Source organism: Rattus norvegicus, chromosome 9 (assembly GCF_021556685.1).
Source record: "Rattus norvegicus strain SHRSP/BbbUtx chromosome 9, alternate assembly SHRSP_T2T, whole genome shotgun sequence".
NCBI classification, from domain to species: Eukaryota; Metazoa; Chordata; class Mammalia; order Rodentia; family Muridae; genus Rattus; species Rattus norvegicus.
In genome coordinates, this window is record NC_141542.1 from 69,120,298 (window position 1) to 69,141,415 (window position 21,118).

A 21,118-nucleotide genomic window follows, 5' to 3' on the forward strand; every position below is an offset into this window, starting at 1 on the left:
AGTTTTCAGTCTTATTGAGCCCCCATTTAGACTATATTAACACTGTCTTGATGTTTTCAAAGCATATACCAAATAATTTTATTGAAAGAGTGTTATTTCAGTAACAAAAACTTACTTCCTTGTATTTTACTTTTTCTGCCTTGTTTGAGAAATTTACAGTCAGATGCTGATAAATATCATGCTTTATAAATAAAAACAGGCTAAAAGTCTATAGAGAAATGACACACCTTACTGGCCAAAGTGTTTTTATTTCAATTAAAAGTAAATGTTTTTCAAAGAATGAGTTTTCCAAACTTCCTGGCTCTATCAAACTGCTGAGTTTTCCTAATGGTTACACTACATGTATCACTTGTGAAAAGCCTTGAGTTTTAATATTCATTCCGTAAGTAAAGTATTATATTTTATTTTTCAGAATTGTTTTGCTTCTTTTTTCTGCTGAATTTCTTTTCCATACTCAAAGAAACTTCCCATCCTCTCGAAAGAAATGTCCCATTGGCACGTACAGTGAAGGTGCTCTCCTGTTGCTTGGCTTTGCTTTATTTCTGTCCTGAATGCTTCTTGTGAACAAACTGAACGATTTATACTTTGTGGATATTGTGTTTATCTTTGCTTATATTTATTCTTTCATTATTTTTGATATAGTTTTACAGTTGCCATTGAAGTTTTTGATTCATCTGAGTGATAGAGCATAAACTGGTAAGATGAGGCAAGATGTTTTATTCACATGTTCTACTCTCTTCTTTGTATGCTGCATTTTTGTCTTGCTGGTGTGTGTGTGTGTGTGTGTGTGTGTGTGTGTGTGTGTGTGTGTGTGCCTGCACATGTGCATGTGTGGTGTGTATGTGTATTCTAAGAAAAATATTTATTTTTCCATGTGAGTTATAATTCAATTCCTTTGTAGACTCTTGCGTTAAATAACCACAGAGAACATTGGCCCAGTCAGGACTTGCCCTGTGCTATAAAGGGAGAGAATGAAAGCTCTCAACTCTCTGTTCCGTAGCCACACTCAGAGGATTCTAAACATTCTACAAAGGACAAGTGATGGTCTTTTGGAAGGTAGAACACCAGGTTGGAATCAAGGGAGACATTACCAACACTCTCAAGTAAATGCTGAATCAAGACTTCAACACAACCAACAAAACATCATAGAGCTGAGACTCTGAACCAGTTGGTTCTGTATAGCACACCTGCTAACAGAGAGTCACTCATTTATTGATCACAATGGCAAACACTGATTATAGATGTTCTTCTGCTGGCATCAATGAGAAGAACCAATTATGCTTCTTTATTTTTCAGATCACCAGAGACATGACATTTTCAGAGGACTGAATCTTCCTCAGCCATGACCCAGAGACATCTGTGGCTAGAAAACAGAAACTTACTAGGGAGTTAAAGGTTACCCTTTCTCACTGGATGAAGGCAGATATCTGTTCAAGAAGTGAATATTTTTAAAAAATTGCCTGAATGAAGTTTAAATTGTAAGTTTTGTTTACATATTTTATTTGGCAATATATTCTTTACATGTGTGAATCATCTCTTCATAATCTCAGACTGTGTGTACTGCTCAGATGTATATATTTGAAAAGATAGGTAATTTTTAACATTTTACTTCAACTATAACTTTATGCTAACCATTATTATATGTTAATGTATATATGGTATGTGTCACATATATCATTATATAATATATATTTCTATTTCTATGTGAATGTAAATATGATATATGCATAATTCTACACATATGCATAAAATTTAACTTTCATATTTTCTGACTTGCTCTTTTTATATTTCTTGTATTCTTATCCTTTATTTTTGTTTATTTTAAAAGTAACTGATCCAAAATATTGTATAATATCCAAGTTATTTATCTCAATAATGTTGACATTGGAGGTTATTTAAGATCTTATTAGGGAAGGGATAAGATTAACCTATATTTAAATACATGCAAAATAAAGCAAATGGTCTTCAATAATATGGGATTTAATTAAAGCACAGTTATAGATGTTTTAAATTGGAGTTTCTCCCCTCCATCTTTCTCCACTTTTTCATACACATTTATACACATAAATAATATATTCTATCACACATAATTATATTGCATCTAAGTATTATACTGATTTCATAATTCTTATTAGCTTTTGATTTTTAATGTAATATTTAGTGGTCCTTATGTAAAAGCTCACTTGGATATTCTATTAGGACAAATTTATATTTAATAAAGTCATTTTTGTTGATATTTAGATATATCACATAATTACAAGTCTAAATATATTGAGAGAATATCTTACTGTTGGTTTGAAAGGATTGTTTCTCTTTTGGCTCTCATATTTCTAATTTCTAACTTGCAGCTTATCAATTTTGGCATTGTCTTCAGGTTTATTTTTTTCTGTTCAAACCGAGCTCCAGATGTGTAATGGTATTGGACATGTGGTACCGTTAGCCACCATGTTGTTGATGTGTATAACCCACATCTTTGCTCCTAGACTTCCTCTGAGCTGCACAGTTATATACAGTGAAAAACTGCAGCAACTTCAAGAGTCCAGTTATAGGATGCTGTTTTTTCCACCCACTCCACCTTTTTCAGTTTTCAGCTTCAGCCATTTCAGTGTTAGTGTTCCTCCTTCTAAGATTAGATGTCTGGCTAGAAAGCTTAGAGGACTCAAATGTTCAACTGGCCTTACTATTTACAAACCTGATTTAGAAGCATCTTCATACTCCAGCCTTTGCTGAACTCTGGTCATACCTTTTCCATAATCAACATGATCCATGAGCTATGTCTGGCCGCCCTGGGATTTATTTCATTATTTGTAATGTAGCTCAGAAACACTACCTCAGAAACAGATGATTATGAAATGAGTATCACTGACATACTCAAAATGAGTTAAAATGAATGCATAATAAGTAAATAAACGAACATGATCACATTTGCACTTTATAGTTGTTAAGAGAGAGGATGATGGGATACAGTAGGGAGTGAGAAATCATTATAATTTGACAGCTACATAGGATATGTTTTACTCTGGTGTGTTTAAAGAAGAATTAGTGCAGAATGTGGGATTTATGAGCTATGTGAAGCAGTGAAAAAGAGGAATGGAAGGATGATAAGAAAGCAGAGCTCCTTTTACTATATTTACTGTTTATATTAGTATATATTTATTATGTAGCTTTGTAAAAGTTTGCTATGTGAAGATTTGCTTAGGTAGGTATTTCTGAAGTTATAAAGCCTGTATTTTGACAATGGGAAAAACGTTTTTTCTAAATTAGAGATTTGGACTTGTTTTATAGTAATTGATTTTCTTTTCCTACTTCCAAAGAAAAGACTGGAAATACTATCTAGGATGAGACATTTATATCATATTGATATTAGCACCTTCCAGAGAAAATTAAAAGAGATGTCATTCACACCCTTCAGACTTGGAAATAAATGCTTTCTAAGCATTAGGTTGTCATGAAACCATTATAAACTTATTAGTTATGAGAAGATAAAAGCAAACAATAAGCATCTTATATATCGTTGTCTTTGTATTCCTATTTTCTCCAGAAATATGTACCTCCTGAAAGTAGAGAAGGTTAAATATTTGACAGGATGAAAAGTTGCATGACTGATTCTTCCGGTTTTCATCTGCACTCAGGGCTAACCCTGTGCCACAACTCTTTGCACCCCAATCCAGTCCAGAGAGAGCTTGATGCCCAGGACTGCTGACACACCTAAGATCACAGGCTCACAGGCTCATAGACTCACAAGAGGGACAGGCTCCAGTCAGAGACAGCAAGACCAGATAACAACAGATAACCAGGTGGCTAGGGGCAAGCTTAAGAAGGAATCAGAGAAAGGACTGAGAGAGCTGAAGGGGCTTGAGACCCCATATGAACAACAATGCCAACCAACCAGAGCTTCCAGGGACTAAGCCACTACCCAAAGACTATACATGGACTGACCCTAGGCTCCAGCGGCATAGGTAACAATGAATAGCCTAGTAAGGGCACCAGTGGAAGGGATAGCCCTTGACCCTGCCAAGGCTGGACCGCCAGTGAACGGGATTCTTGGGGGGAGGGTGGTAATGGGGGAGGATGGGGAGGGGAACACATATATTGAAGGAGAGGGGGAGTTAGGGAGATGTTGGCCTGGAAACCAGGAAAGGGAATAACATTTGAAATGTAAATAAGAAGTACTCAATTAAATAAAGATGAAAAAAAATAAGCTACAGAAGCCAAGGCTGCTTGACATTCTCAGAACCTATCACAGCAAGCCCCTGGATACCACAACACTCCTGAATGCCTCCAAAAAAAAAAAAAAAAAAACAACCAACCAACCAAACAAACAAAAAACCTGGAGAGAGCATACACTACCAACACATCTGGTAGTTTTAGAACAAAAGGAAGAAAATACTCCCAAGAGGAGTAGATGGCAGGAAATAATCCAACTCAGGACTGGAATCAATCAAGTAGAAACAAAGAACTATACAAAGAATCAACAAAACTAGGACAAAACTGTCAACAGGACAAAATGGCAACCTACAGATTTGGAGAAGATCATTAACAACCCCACATCCAAGAGAGGACAATATACTATATATACAAAGAACTCAAGTAGTTGAACCTCTAACATGTCCAGAATCACGGGTGAGGAGGCCACAACTTCCGCCCCAACAACCAGAATAACTGAGACCCCTGGGATCCAGGGACACTGGAACCCTTGCCCAGCCAGTGACAAGGGTTCCTTCCAGTTTGAACCTGCACTCAGAGCAGACCTGGGGTACTGGTTCTGTATCCAGTCCTATAACACCAGAGGGAGCCTGACTCCCACGTGCTCTAACATACTAAGGATCACAGGAGAGGCCACAATATCTACCCCAACACCTGGAGTAACTGGATGGCCCAGCATACAGGAAGTCAAGGGCATAGGTTCCTTCTGGTCTAAATCTGCACCCTGAGCAGACTTGGGCTGCAACCTCTGCATCCACTCTTACAACATCCAGAGAAAACCAGACTCCCAGGTGCTCCAAAATGCCCAGAATCATAGGACCACAGGCTTACAGTGGAAGCTCAATTCCCAAAAGATTGGACACATCCAGGAGCACTGGAGCTCTGACACATTCAAAATCACAGTTGAGGTCACAACATATTTCCCAACACCCAGAGTAATGGGGATCCCCACAGGAACCAGGGAAACACCATCTGCCAAGCCAGAGCACAGGTTCCTTCTAGCTTGCACCTTTGCCAGGAGCAAACGCAGGCCTCTGACTCCCCATCCAGTCCTGTAAAACACAAAGAAAGTTTGACTCCTAGGAGTTAAGACACACACAGAATCTCAGGATCACAGGATACCAGAATCACAGTATAACAGAAACAACTGGACTCGAAGGTATTCTGACACAATCAGCATCACAAGAGGGACAGGCTCCAGTGAGAGACAGTGAGGGTAGGTAGCACTAGATATAACCAGATATGTGGCATCATCAAAACCCAGTTTTCCCAGTACAGCAAGTCCTGGATACACCATCACATCAGAAGAGCAAGATTCAGTGTTAAAATCACATATCATGATGAAGATAGAGGACTTTAGGAAGGACATAAATAACTCCCTTAAAGAAATACCAGAGAACATAGGTAAATAGATAGAAGCCGTTAAAGAAACACAAACATCTTTAAAGAATTACAGGAAAGCACAACAAGACAAGTGAAAGAATTGAACAAAACCATCCACAATCTAAATATGCAAATAAAATCAATAAAGGACTCAAAGGAAGACAAAATACTGGAGACAGAAAATCTGGGGAAGAGATCAGGAGTCATAGATGCAAGCATCACCAACAGAATACAAGAGATAGAAGAGAGAATCTCATGTGCAAATACTATAGAAAACATTGACACAGCAGTCAAAAAAAATGAAAAATGCAAACGATCCTAACCTTAAATATTAAAGAAATCCAGGACACAATGAGAAGATTAAACCTAAAGATGATTGGTACAGAAGAGAGGGAAGATTCCCAACTTAAAGTGCCAGTAAATATCTTCAACAAAATTATAGATCGCTCCTGAGAGACACAGCCAGAATACAGCAAACACAGTGGTGAATGCCAGCAGCAAACCACTGAACTGAGAATAGGACCCCCGTTGAAGGAATCAGAGAAAGAACTGGAAGAGCTTGAAGGGGCTCGAGACCCCATATGTACAACAATGCCAAGCAACCAGAGCTTCCAGGGACTAAGCCACTACCCAAAGACTATACATGGACTGACCCTGGACTCTGACCTCATAGGTAGCAATGAATATCCTAGTAAGAGCACCAGTGGAAGGGGAAGCCCTAGGTCCTGCTAAGACTGAACCCCCAGTGAACTAGATTGTTGGGGAGAGGGCAGCAATGGGGGGAGGATGGGGAGGGGAACACCCATAAGGAAGGGGAGGGGGAGGGGGATGTTTGCCCGGAATCCGGGAAAGGGAATAACTCTGGAAATGTATATAAGAAATACTCAAGTTAATAAAAAAAATTATAGAAGAAAATTTCACTAACCTTAAGAAAGAGATAACTATAAACATACAAGAAGCCTATAGAACTCCAAATACACTGGAACAGAAAAGAAACTCCTCCTATCACATAATAATAAAAACACTAAATGCACAAAACAAAGACAGAATATTAAAAGCAGTAAGGAAAAATGATGAAGTAAAATAAAAAGGCAGACCTATCAGAATTACACGAGATTTCTCACTAAAGACTCTAAAATAAGACCCTGAGCAGATGTCACACAGACCCTACGAGAACACAAATGCCAGCCCAGGGCTACTATACCCTCCAACACTCTCAACTAACATAGATGGACAAACCAAGGTATCACATGAAAAAAATTTACACAATATCTTTCCACAAATCCAGCCACACAGAGGGTAATAGATAGAAACCTCCAACACAAAGAGAGGAACAACACACAAGAGAAAGCAAAAAAGTAATCTCCTTTCAACAACCCCCCCCAAAAATATAGCTACGCAAGCATAATTTCACGTCTAACAACAAAAAAACGAAAAGCAACAATCACTTTTCCTTAATATTTCTTAATATCAATAGACTCAACTCTCCAATAAACATAGCTTAACTGACTGGATACATACACAGGACCAAGCATTTTGCTGCATACAGGAAATGTACCACAGTGACAAAGACAGACATTACCTCAGAGTAAAAGGCTGGAAAAATTTTCCAAGCAAATGATGCTAAGAAACGAGCCAGAGAATCCATTCTAATACTGAATAAAATCGACTTTTAAGCGAAAGTTATTTTAAAAAAGATAAAGAAGAACACAATGCTCAACAAAGGAAAAATCTACAAAGAAGAACTCTCAATTTGGGACATCTATGCTCCAAATGCAAGGGCACTCACATTCATTAAAAAAACTTCACTACGGTTCACAGCACACATTGCACCTCACACAACAATAATGGGAAACTTCAACACATCACTCTCTCTGATGGACAGACCAATGAAACACGAATTAAACAGAGATACAGTGAAACTAACAGAAGTTATGAACCCAATGGATTTAACAGATATCTATACAAAAATTCATCCTAAAACAAAAGAATATACATTTTTCTCAGCACCACATGCACCATCTTCAAAATTGACATAAAATTGGTCACAAAACTGGCCATAACAGATACAAGGTGATACAAATAATCCCATGTATGCTATCAGATCACCACAGACTAAGGCTGGTCTTCAATAACAATAAAAACAACAGAAAGCCCTCATATACATGGAAGCTGAACAATGCTCTACTCAATGATAATTTTCTCAAGGAAGAAATAAAGAAAAAAAAGAAACTTTTAGAATTTAATGAAAATGAAGGTAAAATATAACCAAACTTATGGGACACAATGAAAGCAATGATAAGAGGAAAACTCATAGCTCTGAGTGCCCCCAGAAGAAACTGGAGAGAACATACACTAACAGGTTGACAGAAACCCTGAAAGCTCAAGAACAAAAAGAAACAAATACACACCCAAGAGGAACAAAAGTCAGGAAATAATCAAGCTGAGGGGTGAAATCAACCAGGTCGAAACAAAAAGAACTATACAAAGAATCAACAAAACATAGAGCATGTTCTTTGAAAAAAGTCAACAAAATAGATAAACACTTAGCCAGATTAACCAGAGGGGACATTGAAAGTTTCAAAATTAACAAAATCAGAAATGAAAATGGAGACATAAAAAGAGAAACTGGGGAAATTCAAAAAGTTACCAGATCCTACTACAAAAGGCTTAACTCAACAAAACTGTAAAATCTGGAGGAAATGGATCACTTTCTAGACAGATACCTGGTACTAAAGTTAAATCAGGATCATATAAGCCATCTAAATAGTCCCATAACCCCTAAAGAAATAGAAGCAGTCATTAAAAGTCTCCCAACCAAAAATAGCCCAAGACTAGATGGGTTTAGTGGAGAATTCTATGAGACATTCAAAGGAGACCTAACAACAATATTCTTGTAAACTATTCCACAAAATAGAAACAGAAGGAACACTACCCAATGTGTTATATGCACCCTCAATTAAGCTTCTTCCTAAACCACACAAAGACCCTACAAAGAAAGAGAATTTCAGACCAATTTCCCTTATGAATATTGATGTAAAAATACTCAATAAAAGTGTCACAAACCAAATTCAAGAACACCTCAAAAGTATCATCTGTCATAATCAAGTAGACTTCATCTCAGCAATGTCCAGATGGTTTAATAAAAGGAAATCCATTAACATAGTCCACTGTATAAAAAAACTCAAAAAAAGAAAAAGAAAGGGGTTGGGGATTTAGCTCAGTGGTAGAGCGCTTGCCTAGCAAGCGCAAGGCCCTGGGTTCTGTCCCCAGCTCCGGAAAAAAAAAAGAAAAGAAAAAGAAAGAAGAAAGAAGAAAAGTACATGTTCATCTCATTAGATGCTCAGAAAGCATTTCAAGAAATTTTTTCACCCCTTCATGGTGAAAGTCTTGAAAAAATTAGGAATTCAAGGCCCATACTTAAATATAATAAAAGCAATTTACAGCAAACTAGTAGCCAACATCAAACCAAATGGAGAGAAACTTGAAACAATCCCACTAAAATCAGGGACTAGAAAATGCTGCCCACTCTTTCCAGAACTATTCATTATAGTACTCAAAGTCCTATCCAAATCAATTTGATAACAAAAGGAGGCCAAATGGATATAAATTGGAAAGGGAGAAGTCAAAATATCACTATTTGTAAATGATATGATACTAAAAATACCCCCAAAATTCCACTGTAGAAACCCTAAATCTGATAAAGAACTACTGAAAAGTGGCTGGATATAAAATTAACTCACACAAATCAGTAGCCTTCCTCTACTCAAAGGATAAACAGGCTGAGAAATAAATTAGGGAAATGACACCCTTCATAATAGTCACAAATATCATAAAACACCTTGGTGTGACCCTAAGCAAGAAAGTGAAATATCTGTATGACAAGAACTTCAGTTCTCTGAAGAAAAAAATTGAAGAAGGTCTCAGAAGATGAAAAGATCTCTCATGTTCACTGATTGGCAGGATTATTATAGTAAAAGTGACCATCTTGCTGAAAGCAATCTACAGACTCAGTGCAATACCCATCAAGATTCCAAATCAATTCTTCAAAGAGCTTGAAAGAGAAATTTGCAAATTCATTTGGAATAGTAAAAAACACAGGAAAGCAAACGCTAGCCTCAACAGTAAAAGAACTTCATGGGGTATCCTAACCCCAAGCTGTGTAACAGAGCAACAGTGATAAAAACTGTATGGTATTGGCACAGAGACAGGCAGGTAGATTAATAAAATAAAATTGAAGATCCAGAAACGAACCCACACACCTATGGTCACTTGATCTTTGACAAAGGAGTTAAAAAGTGGAAAAAAGATCACATTTTCAACAAATGGTGCTGATTCAACTGGTAGACAGTATGTAGAGAAATGCAGATTGATCCATTCTTACCTCCTTGTAGAAAGCTCAAATCCAAGTGGATCAAAAACCTCCACATAAAACCAGATATTCTGAAACTAATGGGAAAAAAAGTGGGGAAGAGCCTGAAACACATGAGCACTGGGGAAAATTTCCTGAACAGAACACATATACTTTATGCTTTAAGATCAACAATAGGCAAATTGGGACCTCATAAATTTGCAAAGCTTCTGTAAGGCAAAAGACACAGTCAATAGGACAAAATGGTAACCAGAAGACTGGGAAAAGATCATTACCAATCCTACTACAGATGGAGGGCTAATATCCAATATATACAAAGAACTCAAGAAGTTAAACTCCAAAGAATCAAACAACCCTATATAAAATATGGGCTACAGAGCTAATAAAGAATTATCAGCTGAGGAATATTGAATGGTTGAGAAGCACCTAAAGAAATGTTCAACATCCTTTGTCATCAGGGAAATACAAATCAAAACAACCCTGAGATTCCACATCATACAAGTCAGAATGGCTAAGATCAATACCACAGGTGACAGAAGATTTTGGCAAGGATGTGGAGAAAGAGAAACACTCCTCCATTGTTGGTGGAATTGCAGACTGGTACAACCATTCTGGAAATCAGTCTGGAGGTTCCTCAGAAAATTGGACATAGTACTACTTGAGAACCCAGCTACACCACTCCTGGACATATACCCAAAGATTCTCCAACATATAACACCTGCTCCTCTATGTTCATAGCAGCCTTATTTATAATAGCCAGAAGCTGGAAAGAACCCAGATGTCCTTTAACTGAGGAATGATACAGAAAATGTGGTACATTTACACATGGAATATTACTCAGCTATTAAAAACAATGACTACGTGAAATTCTTAAGCAAATGTATGGAACTAGAAAATATCATTGTGAGTGAGGTAACCCAGTCACAAAAGAACACACATGGTATGTATTAAGTGGGTATTAGCTTAAAAGCTTGGAATACCTAAGAAATAATTCACAGATCATACGAAGCCCAAAATGACAGAAGACCAAAATGTGGATGCTTCATTCCTTCATAGAAAGGAGAACAAAATATTCATGGGAGGAAATACAAGGACAAAGAGTGGAGCAGGGACTGAAGAAAAGGTCTTCCAGAGACTGCCTACCTGAGTACGCAGTCACCAAACCTAGTCACTACTGCTGATGCCAAGAAATGCTTGCTGACACTAGCCAGATATGGGTGTCCCCTGAGAAGCTCTGCCAGGTCGCTAATGATACAGAGAAGGATGTTTGCTGCTAACCTTTGACTGAACAAGGGGATCCCAATGGAGGAGTTAGATAAAATACTCAAGGAGCTGAAGGTGTTTGCATGGATGGTCCCATGACTTCAGTGACATACGTAGCAGAGGATGGCATTGTCCAGCATCGATAGGAGGAAAAGCCCTTTGTCCTGTGAAGGCTCATTTCCCCAATGTAGGGGAATGCCAGGGCATTGAGGTAGGAGTGGGTGGGTGGGAGTAGGAGCATTGTCATAGAAGAAGGGGGAGGCAGTATGGGAGAGGAGGAAAAGGGGATAGCATTTGAAATGTAAATACATAAAATATCCAAGGAAACTAAAATTTAAAAATGAAGAACCACTATAGAAATCAATCTGGCAGTTCCTCAGATTATTGGACATAGTTCTATCTGAGGGCCTAGCTTTTCTACTCTTGGTCATATACCCAAATGATGTACCAACATATATCAAGGACAGATGCTCCTGAACATGATATGCTAATATCAGTCTTGTTTATAATAGCCAGACCATAGAAACAGCCCAGATGTTCCCCAACAGAAGACTGGACACAGAAAATGTCCTACATTTAGACAATAGAGTAGTACTCAGATATTAAAAACAGTGGCTTCATGAAATTTGCAGACAAATGGATGGAACTAGAAAATGTCATTCTGACTGAGGTAACCCAGTCACAAAAGAACACACATGGTATGTACTCACTGATAAATAGATATTAAGCAAAAAGCTCTGAATACCTATGATAAAATTCACAGACCATATGAAGTTCAAGAAAAGGGAAGACCAAAGTGTCGCTGTTTCAGTCCTACTTAGTAGGGGGGTCAAAACAATTTCAAGAGGTAGGCTTGGGAAGATGAAAAGAGGGGGAGGGGAAAAAGAGAGGCAGGATCATGTGTGGGAGGAGACAGGGGAGATCTACAGAGGGTCAGGAAACTGAACAGATGATTATATCAATGATGTATGGAGAACTGATGGTAGCCTCCAGATAGTCCAATATGCCAGGAAAGCAAGAGTTTTTCAGGACCCAATGTGCATGACATTATCTGAAATATCCAACAAAGGAGAGGAAGAACCTGAAGAGACTATATCCAAAAGTTAGTCATAGCAATGATTGAGTGATGGGGCCACCCACCCATCTCAAAAATTTTAACCCAGAATTGCTCCATTCTAAAGGAAATACAGGGACAAAGAATGGAGCAGAGACTGAAGGAATTTCCATCTAGAGACTGCCCCAGCTGGGGACCTATCCCATATGTAGACATCAAACCCTGACACTATTGCTGATGCCAAAAGTACTTGCTGACAGAATCCCGATAGAGCTTTCTCAGAGGTTATCAGAGCCTGACCAATACAAATTCCAATGCTCACAGTCAACCATTGGACTGAGACCAGGGACCCCAATAGATGAATTAGTGGAAACACTGAAGGAACTGAAGGGGTTTGAAACCCTTTAAGAAGAATGACAACAGCAACTACCCAGACCCCACAGAGCTCCCAGGGACTAAACCACCAACCAAAGAGTGCATATGGAATGACGAATGGCACTAGCTTCATATGTAGCTAAGGATGGCTTTATCTAGAATCAATGCAAGGGATGGCCTTTGGTCCTGTGAAGACTCCATGCCCCATTGTAGGGGAGTGCTAGGGTGTTGAGGCAGGAGTTGGTGAGTGGACGGGGGAATTCCCTCAAAGGGCAGGTGAGATGGGATAGGGAGTTTGTGGAAGGAAAATATGTAAATAAATAAGATAACCAATAAAAAATAAATTAAAAATTCAGAAAAAAACTTTCATGGCTTAGATATTGAAACGGACATCAAAAGGATGACTTAATTAGATAGTAATGAATCTATAAATCCATGACATCATATGACACTTTGAAGGATCAGACCTTGTAATGAGGTAGGAAGAATAAGAGATTTTAAATTGTGCTGCACTGATTTTATTCCTCGTGTTGAGTAGTTACTGTACAAACCCCAAATCAGTGCAGCTCCGTCTTCTATAAAGCTTGCTTCTCTGTATATATGAATACTGAGGAAAACAAAGGTATCATTATTAATTATTAAATTTGTTTATATTTCAGACTCATACAAAACCAAGCTTAATTTAATGTTATGAATTGGTCCATGAAAGTTATTAGGAGTAGAAATAAATTTTATAGATTATAAAAGACATTGGGAGAAAATCATTTAGTGAACATATAGATGGTTGAAGACTTCTCAGTTCTGGTACAAAGGGAAAAAAAATCTTAGCTAACATTACCCATTGTTCTAACAAGGAAAACAATCTGAGCAAGCTATCCTTCAGCTACAGAAAATTAATGTCATGGAGCAAACTAGCCAAAACTAGACAGAGAAATGTAGGCAGAGACCCAGCTTTTATCTGGAGCAGAAGCTAATGAAAATTATGGAAGAGTTGGTATTGGAAAAAACCCACATCCAAAACACAAAATAATGTATTACTGTGGATTCAGGGAAAAGTGGAATAAAATTCTGAAAAGATCCAGAGTATGGGGAACGCATAATGTTCTTACTTTTCACATCAGAAAATTTAATGTGCTTTCTACAGCAATAATAGAGAAGAATACTTTCACTCTCTGGTGTATGGGAAGGAAATATGATCATTAAAAACAGTATCCAGGGCTGTCTCTTCTCTCTAGCACAACTAGCCTCAGGGAAACAATTTGATTAGAAACTAACCTATTGAGGGTGTTTTTTTCCCACAGACTAAGCAAACTAAAAAATAGAAAATGTACAATTTGAACTCATTTTAAATTAACCTTAAAGACCAGAGTCCACCCTCATCTCCATACACTAACAGCATATCAGGAGAGCACCAGGATAGTAACACAACTTTGGGGTTAAAGATGCAGAGACACTTGAGGAAAACCCCAAGACAGCAGTATAGCAGTATAGTCACAAACACACACACACACACACACACACACACACACACACACACAAAATCATAGGCTGTTACAGAAAACCTGCAGTAATCAGCAGAGTCATTTCTACCCAAATAAAGGAAAGCTTCACATGGCAAAACTATTCTCATTCATCTACATAACTTAGAATTATAAATACAGGGTAAGTCAATCACTTTAAATGCAAATCCTCTAAACATATCAAAGAACATGGACTCATAGTATACAGAGTCACGTTTAACTATAAATTTTCTAGAAAAAATGTAGAGCTCAAAGTATGAAAGGAAAACTTCATTTCTTAATATTTCTCTTATTAGCTAATGAGAGATACAATAACTCAACTACAGATATGTCATGCCATCCACTAAAACCTCCAGTGTAAAGAATAAGCTTGTTGAATCATTGGACAAGGGGTCTCATGGAAAGTTTCTGTCAAAGATCATAGGCTATTTTCAAGGCTACTGATTGCTTTTCACATCCTAAGGTTGGGCTCAATGACAAAGGCAACACTTACTTATGTCACCAAATACAAAGAAGTTAAACTAATGCCTAACTACAATAACAGATGAGGGTTGAGTGAAATGCTGATCAATAGATATTGGAATATACCATCATTTTTCTTGCTATACTCCTTTATCACTAAAACAGTAATAGTATTTCCTTCAGGCCAATCAGGTGCCTAACTTTAAGACCTTGACAAGCATTCATGATATTGGAAGATCCTTATCAATATCATCCAGCTGCAAGCACTATAACCTATGATAATGACCTTCCTAAGATATAATAGTAGATTTTCCAGTACAATAGTGACACAGATGCAATGGTAGTAACTAATCACTACAGTTGAATTTAAGGTCTACATCATGTGACACTGCAAAAGTGACCAAGATCTTAAAATTAGGCACATGATTGACCTAAGGGAATCTTATTACTATTTTACTGATAAAGGAATATAGCAAGAAAATGATGGCATTTTGCAATATTTATTGATCAGTATTTCACTTAACCCTCATTAGAAAAGATTCTTCTTGCAGTAGGTTAAGAATTACACAAAAACCCGCAACATGCCAATGTACAGGGAATGATCAACTAGGAATTCTCCATACCAAATGGGATGTCTTTATCAAAACTCTTAAGGATCAGTTATCTCCATAGAGAAGAAGGCAGAAAGATCATAAGAGCTAGGAGTGAGGGACAGATGACTTGGAGCAGTGTCTCCTAAATACAATAAAACTGATGCATATATAAACTCACAAACACTATGGCAGCATAAACAAGACTTGCAGAGATTCAAATATATTTGCAACTGACAACTGTTTGCAAAGGAAAAATCAGTTTTCTCCAGTAGAAGGTCAAGTAACCTTTAATCTTCTCCTTCCAATACCAATCCATGAGTATTATCCCCAATTATGTATGAAAGAACTTGCTGTAGCTGCTCCTTTCTCTCTATTCACATTCCTAGGGGTTATTAAATATCCTGGTGGCATACCTAGCTTTCTTCCCTCTTGAAGACATCTCAAGCTCTGTTCTAGACAACTCCACTCCTTAGTGTCAGCTCCTAATGCCTAGAAACACATTACACTTATGACTCCCAGTGAAACAGAAGCAGTAATTAAAAATCTCCCTATCAAAATAAAATTCCAGTGCTAGCTGTTTTAACACAGAATTCTACCAGACTTTCAACAAATAGTTAACATCAATACTTCACAAAGCATTCAATAAAATATAAACAGAAGGAATCTTCTCAAATACTTTTTGTAAGGACAGAACTACACTGATAGTTCAACCACATAAAGACCCCCATAAGAAAGAGAATTACAGATCAATTTCCCTTGTGAACATAGATGTAAAAATAAATAAAAACAATAAATATAACCTATCATATAAAAAGACTGAAATAGAAAAACACATGATCATCTCAAGAAAAGCACAACAGGATTTTGAAAAACTCCAATGCACTACATATAAAAGTCTAGGAGAGATTAGGCATATAGGTGAATTGTATAATAAAGGCAATTTATAGCAAGAACATATCTAACGTTATGGAGAGAAACTCAAAACATTAACCCTAAAATCAGAAAAAAAGGCAAGGTTGTGCTCTTGCTCCATACTTAATCCATATAGTATTTGAAGTCTTAGCTGGAGCAATAAGACAACAAAAGGAGATAAAGTGTATAGAAATAGAGAGGGAAAAAGTCAACATACCTTATTTAAAGAGGATGTGATTGTATACATATGTGACTCTAACATTTCTACTTGGAAATATCTACAGCTGATAAATGTTCAGCATTGTACCAGAAAAAAAGTCAACAAACAATATTGATAGCCTTCCTATAGTACAGTCAAATGACTAAATTAAAAATAAGAGCAACAACACATTTTAAAATAGTCTTGCTTATTATAAAATATCTTGGGGGTAACTCAAATCAAACAAATAAACCTCTTGCATGATAGAAATTAAAAGACATTGAATTCAAGAATATATCAGAAGATGAAAAGTTTTCCCGTGGAAAGTTTTCCCATACACATGGATTATTTGAATTAATATAGGAAAAATGGCCATACTACCAAAAGCAATATACAAATCAATGAAATCCCTATCAAAATTCCAACACAATTAATCACAGAATTTGAGAAAACAATTTTCCATTTCATATAAGGACACACACACACACACACACACACACACACACATAGACACACACACACCTGGGTAGATAAAACATGCTTAAATAATAAAAAGAGGGGCTGGAGAGATAGCTCAGCAATTAAAAGTACTGACTGCTCTTCCAGAGGTCCTGAGTTCAATTCCCAGCAACCACATGGTGGCTCACAACCATCATTAATGGGATTTGAAGCCCTATTCTGGTGTGTCTGAAGACAAGAGACAGTGTACTCACATATATAAAATGAATAAATAAATAAATATTTAAAAAATAAAAAAACAGCAGGAGGTATCACTGTCCCTGCTAGTAAATTATACTACGGAGAAATAATAATTAAAAACAGTGAGGTATTGACACAAGAACAGACATATTTAATAGTGGAATCCAACTGAAACCTGGACATAAGTCTACTCACCTATGGACAATAAATTTTAATAAAGAAATCAGACAAACACGCTGGAAAAATACAGCATCATCAACAAATGGTGCTTGTCAAACTGGATGACTTCATGTAGAAATATGTAAATAGATTAATACCTATCCATCACCCCACACAAACTCCAAATGGATCAAAGGCCTAAACAAAAAACTAGAGATACTGAACCAGATAAAAGAGAAATTGGACAACAGTCTCCATTACATTGGTACATGAACAAAATACTAATAGTGTAGGTACAAATATTACCTACTAATAAATGGAATTTCATTAAACTGAAAAGCTTCTGTAAGGCAAAGAATACCATCATTAATACAAAGTGGAATGCTACAGAATGAGAAAAGATTTCTGACAATTATATATTTGATAGGCAGCTAATATATATGTATCATATATAATATATATGTATTATATACAATATATATGTATTATATAATGCATATATTTCACAGATAAGCAAGATATAATCCACAAAGCCAGAGATTAATATAGAGTAAGAGATGACTTTGTGGAGAGGGATGGATATCCCTAGGAAGGGTTGAATAGACAGTTAAGAATGGATGGGTGTGAGGGCTACAGGTATGGGAAGATCAAATCAGAGTGGGAAAGAGTGGAGCACATGAATGAAACTAAAGGCCATTTAAGAGGTTTTGTTGAAACATAAATCAGTAGAAACTTTCTAAAATAGATGCCTATCTTAAGTTAATCTAAATGAAATCACCTAATAAGAGGGGCAGTATGTAAATAAGAAATACTCAAGTTAATAAAAAAAAAAAAGAGGGGCGGTAGATCTCCACCTGGACATCTCTCATCTCCAAATGAAGCTTCCTACAATTACATCTAAAGGAGTTGTTGCCAAAGTGGTTTCATGATCCTTCCTCACCCAAACAAACAAAGCCAATGGTGTTAGTTCTTCTCCAAAAATGTGTAAGACCTTATTGTTGAAGATAACATCTGTGCAACTCATTGACAAAGAGAACTTGACTAGTGCTTACGTAGAGTCTTTTCCTCTATGGACTAATGTTCCTGGTAATGGACAGTACACTGTATGCTTTCAGCCATTAAAGATAAATACTGACCCAACTGCAGACTCTTCAATCTACAATGATGGCCGCCATCTGCAAGACGTACTAGTGTAATAGTGCCACAGAGATGGTGTGTCTACCTAACCATGATCTGATTTGACTGAGGCCCACTTCATGAGATGGAACTCATACCCAATACTGCTTGGGTGGCCAAAAACTTGAGACCAAATAAGCCAAGGACCTAGGGGAAAACAAATGCTGCTGTTCTGCTAAAGGCAATTAGCAACAGAATTATTCCTAATGATACTCTACAATACTCATCAGTGCCTTGCTCAGCCATCATCAGACTTCTCTCCTGCAACAGATGGGAACAAATACAGACACACAGCTGAACACTGTGGAGAATGTGAGTAACTTTGGAGCACTCAAAACTAAATGGAATGTCTCCATCAAATCCTTCCTCTCATCACTTAGGTAACCCTGTAGATGAGGGTGAGAAAATACTGTAAGATTCATAGGGGATGAAGAACACCAAGGAAATGCGGTCTTTTAAACACAGCAGGACTCACAGAGACTGTGGCAGCAGCATGCATAGGGCCCACTCAGGTCTGTGACAGATGAGGTCTCAGTGCTGAGAGATATGAACACACACTCCCAACTCTAACTCTGAAGTTATCTCCAGTTGATAACCACTCACAAAATAATTATTTCTCTCCAGCATATTCTCACTGAGGATGCAAATCACACTTAAGGGCAGGACTCATGCCCAGGAATAAATAGTGAACACAAACCAAACTCAATGACCTCTTTAGAAGTCCTTTGTCTCATAATGTTTGCCCAGGGCATTTTTTTAACCTTACACTTCTGTTACATACAGATTATAGCCTGTATTTTTGTGTTTTTATTGTATTTCTACGTATGAACGTGTAAGACTCCATATCTATATATGTTTCTTGGGCTTTTGTGGGGGAATCCTTTTGTTCTGTTTTGTATGTGTTTGTCTTATTCTGATTTGCTTTGCTTTTTTATTTATCTTATTTCATAATTATTCCTTAGATGTCTGTTTGGTTTTTTTATTGAGTGACAACAGGGGTGTGGATCGAGATATGAGGGGAGAAAGAGAGGATCTTGGAGCAGTTTGGGAGATGAATCCATAATCAGAATATTTTTCTGAAAAAAAAACTATTTTTCCAAAACAATAAAAATAGAAAAATGATTTAAATATTTAAATGTTAGAACTTCATCTACCTGAGTGATTACATAAACAATGACATGAGAGAAGACTAAGGGACACTAACCATCCTTTTATTAACTACTCCTGTGAGAAATCAATATGAGTTTAAATGAGAAGATACACAAAATCAAGGGCACTCCTCAAATTTTTCTTAATATCTAATTTTTGCCATCAGCAAATGAATAGCTTTCATCAGTATTTTAGTATAATACTGCCATGTGTGCTGTTAAAGTTATATTAATAATAATAAAGCTTCACAAACAAAATGTGAAGAACAATTATAAGCAATTAAAACAATAGAAATATCTCTTGACATTTTTAGAATAAGAATCATGTTTTCATCCTCTTCTCCATTTTCATACAAAGAAGTTAAATCAGATTTGTTACTACACTTCAGAGATGGTTAATTAAAACATCTTGCAAAAGCAAAAATAGACAAATATATATGAAAAGAAAAATGGAAGGTAAACATGTTTTGTCATCTATATTCTTTGATCAAATTAATTGACTTCTTAGAAGACCTTCTTTGTTCCTAAAAGGAAGGAGAACCTGGTTTTATTCTCTAGACCTCCACCATTAAGGGGGGAGGGAGAAAAAGTTAGTTAAACAAAATATCCTGAAAACTCTTTAACTCAGAATAATACCCAGAAATATGAAAAATGTGTATCCTTCCCAAAGCCTGTGTTGCCTAAGCATATATAAACTTTGGAGAAAAAACAACATTTTACTTCAAACAGTTATGTTATCAAAAATTTTTAAATAACCAAATCTTTCCTATGAGGATATGATGTAAAAGACTTGCTGGTTCTTTGCATACGTGTTGAGAATAAAACTCCATTCCTCAGGCTTATAAGGCAAACATTTTACTGACAGAGCTACCTTCCTAGTCATTCTGTCTTTGTATTTTATTCCTGGCTTCTGAATAAATCCTAGCAGTGGCAACAATTTAAGTTTTAGAAATTTATATTTAATAATTCAATATATTATAACTAGTGATTAGCTTCCAAGACCTTAGTCTATGTCTTACAAAGATCTCAAACTAGATTTCGATTGCTCATTGAGAGTTTGGACTTAGTGATTGCCAGTGGGCTGGACACAGGATATAATTTATTGTTTCACAGAGAGCACCATGGGTGCTGTTTTCTTCATTTATACTCTCTCCTACTCTCAATTATTTTAATAGTTGCCCTCTATGATTCATAATTATTAAAACAATATTAACAATCTTCTGGGGTGTCGGAAGATAACTGACAACTGTTAGTTGTATGTTGCTGTCTTCTAGTAAAACAGATAAAATGGTTATCCTGCAAAATATGGCTTTCAGGAATCTAATGCTAGTGGAGAATGGTAATACAAAGCAGAACAGAGGAAGCACTTCATTAATCCCATATGTTCTTTGTCTTGCCAGTTTTAGTAAAATTTTTTTAAAGTGGTATAAGGTATAAGGTACATCAGAACACAACTTCAGTTTATAATTATATTCAGTAAGCTCAGAAATTAATACCCATGTCATGACATCTTAACCCCTAACAAGGTATGACAGGTAAAGGAGTAAAGTGATGAGTAGTAGAGGTGGTCTTCTGGAAGGAAGGGCACACCAATGGG

The 21,118-nt window shown here is 36.7% G+C and overlaps 1 long non-coding RNA gene across 5 annotated transcripts in view; it reads left to right on the plus strand.

Moving 5' to 3' along the window:
* Positions 1–1,029: 1,029 nt before the first annotated feature.
* The window catches only part of LOC120094847 (uncharacterized), a 56,331-nt gene continuing 36,242 nt past the window's right edge, over positions 1,030–21,118 (plus strand). Inside the window, exons 1-2 of one of the 5 annotated variants that reach the window (XR_015629963.1) lie at positions 1,030–1,103; positions 1,297–1,478. This is a non-coding gene — a long non-coding RNA (uncharacterized LOC120094847). Of the gene's footprint in view, positions 1,104–1,126; positions 1,479–21,118 lie in introns of those variants that run through there. The other 4 variants (XR_015629964.1, XR_015629966.1, XR_015629965.1 and 1 more) reach the window with 4 other exon arrangements.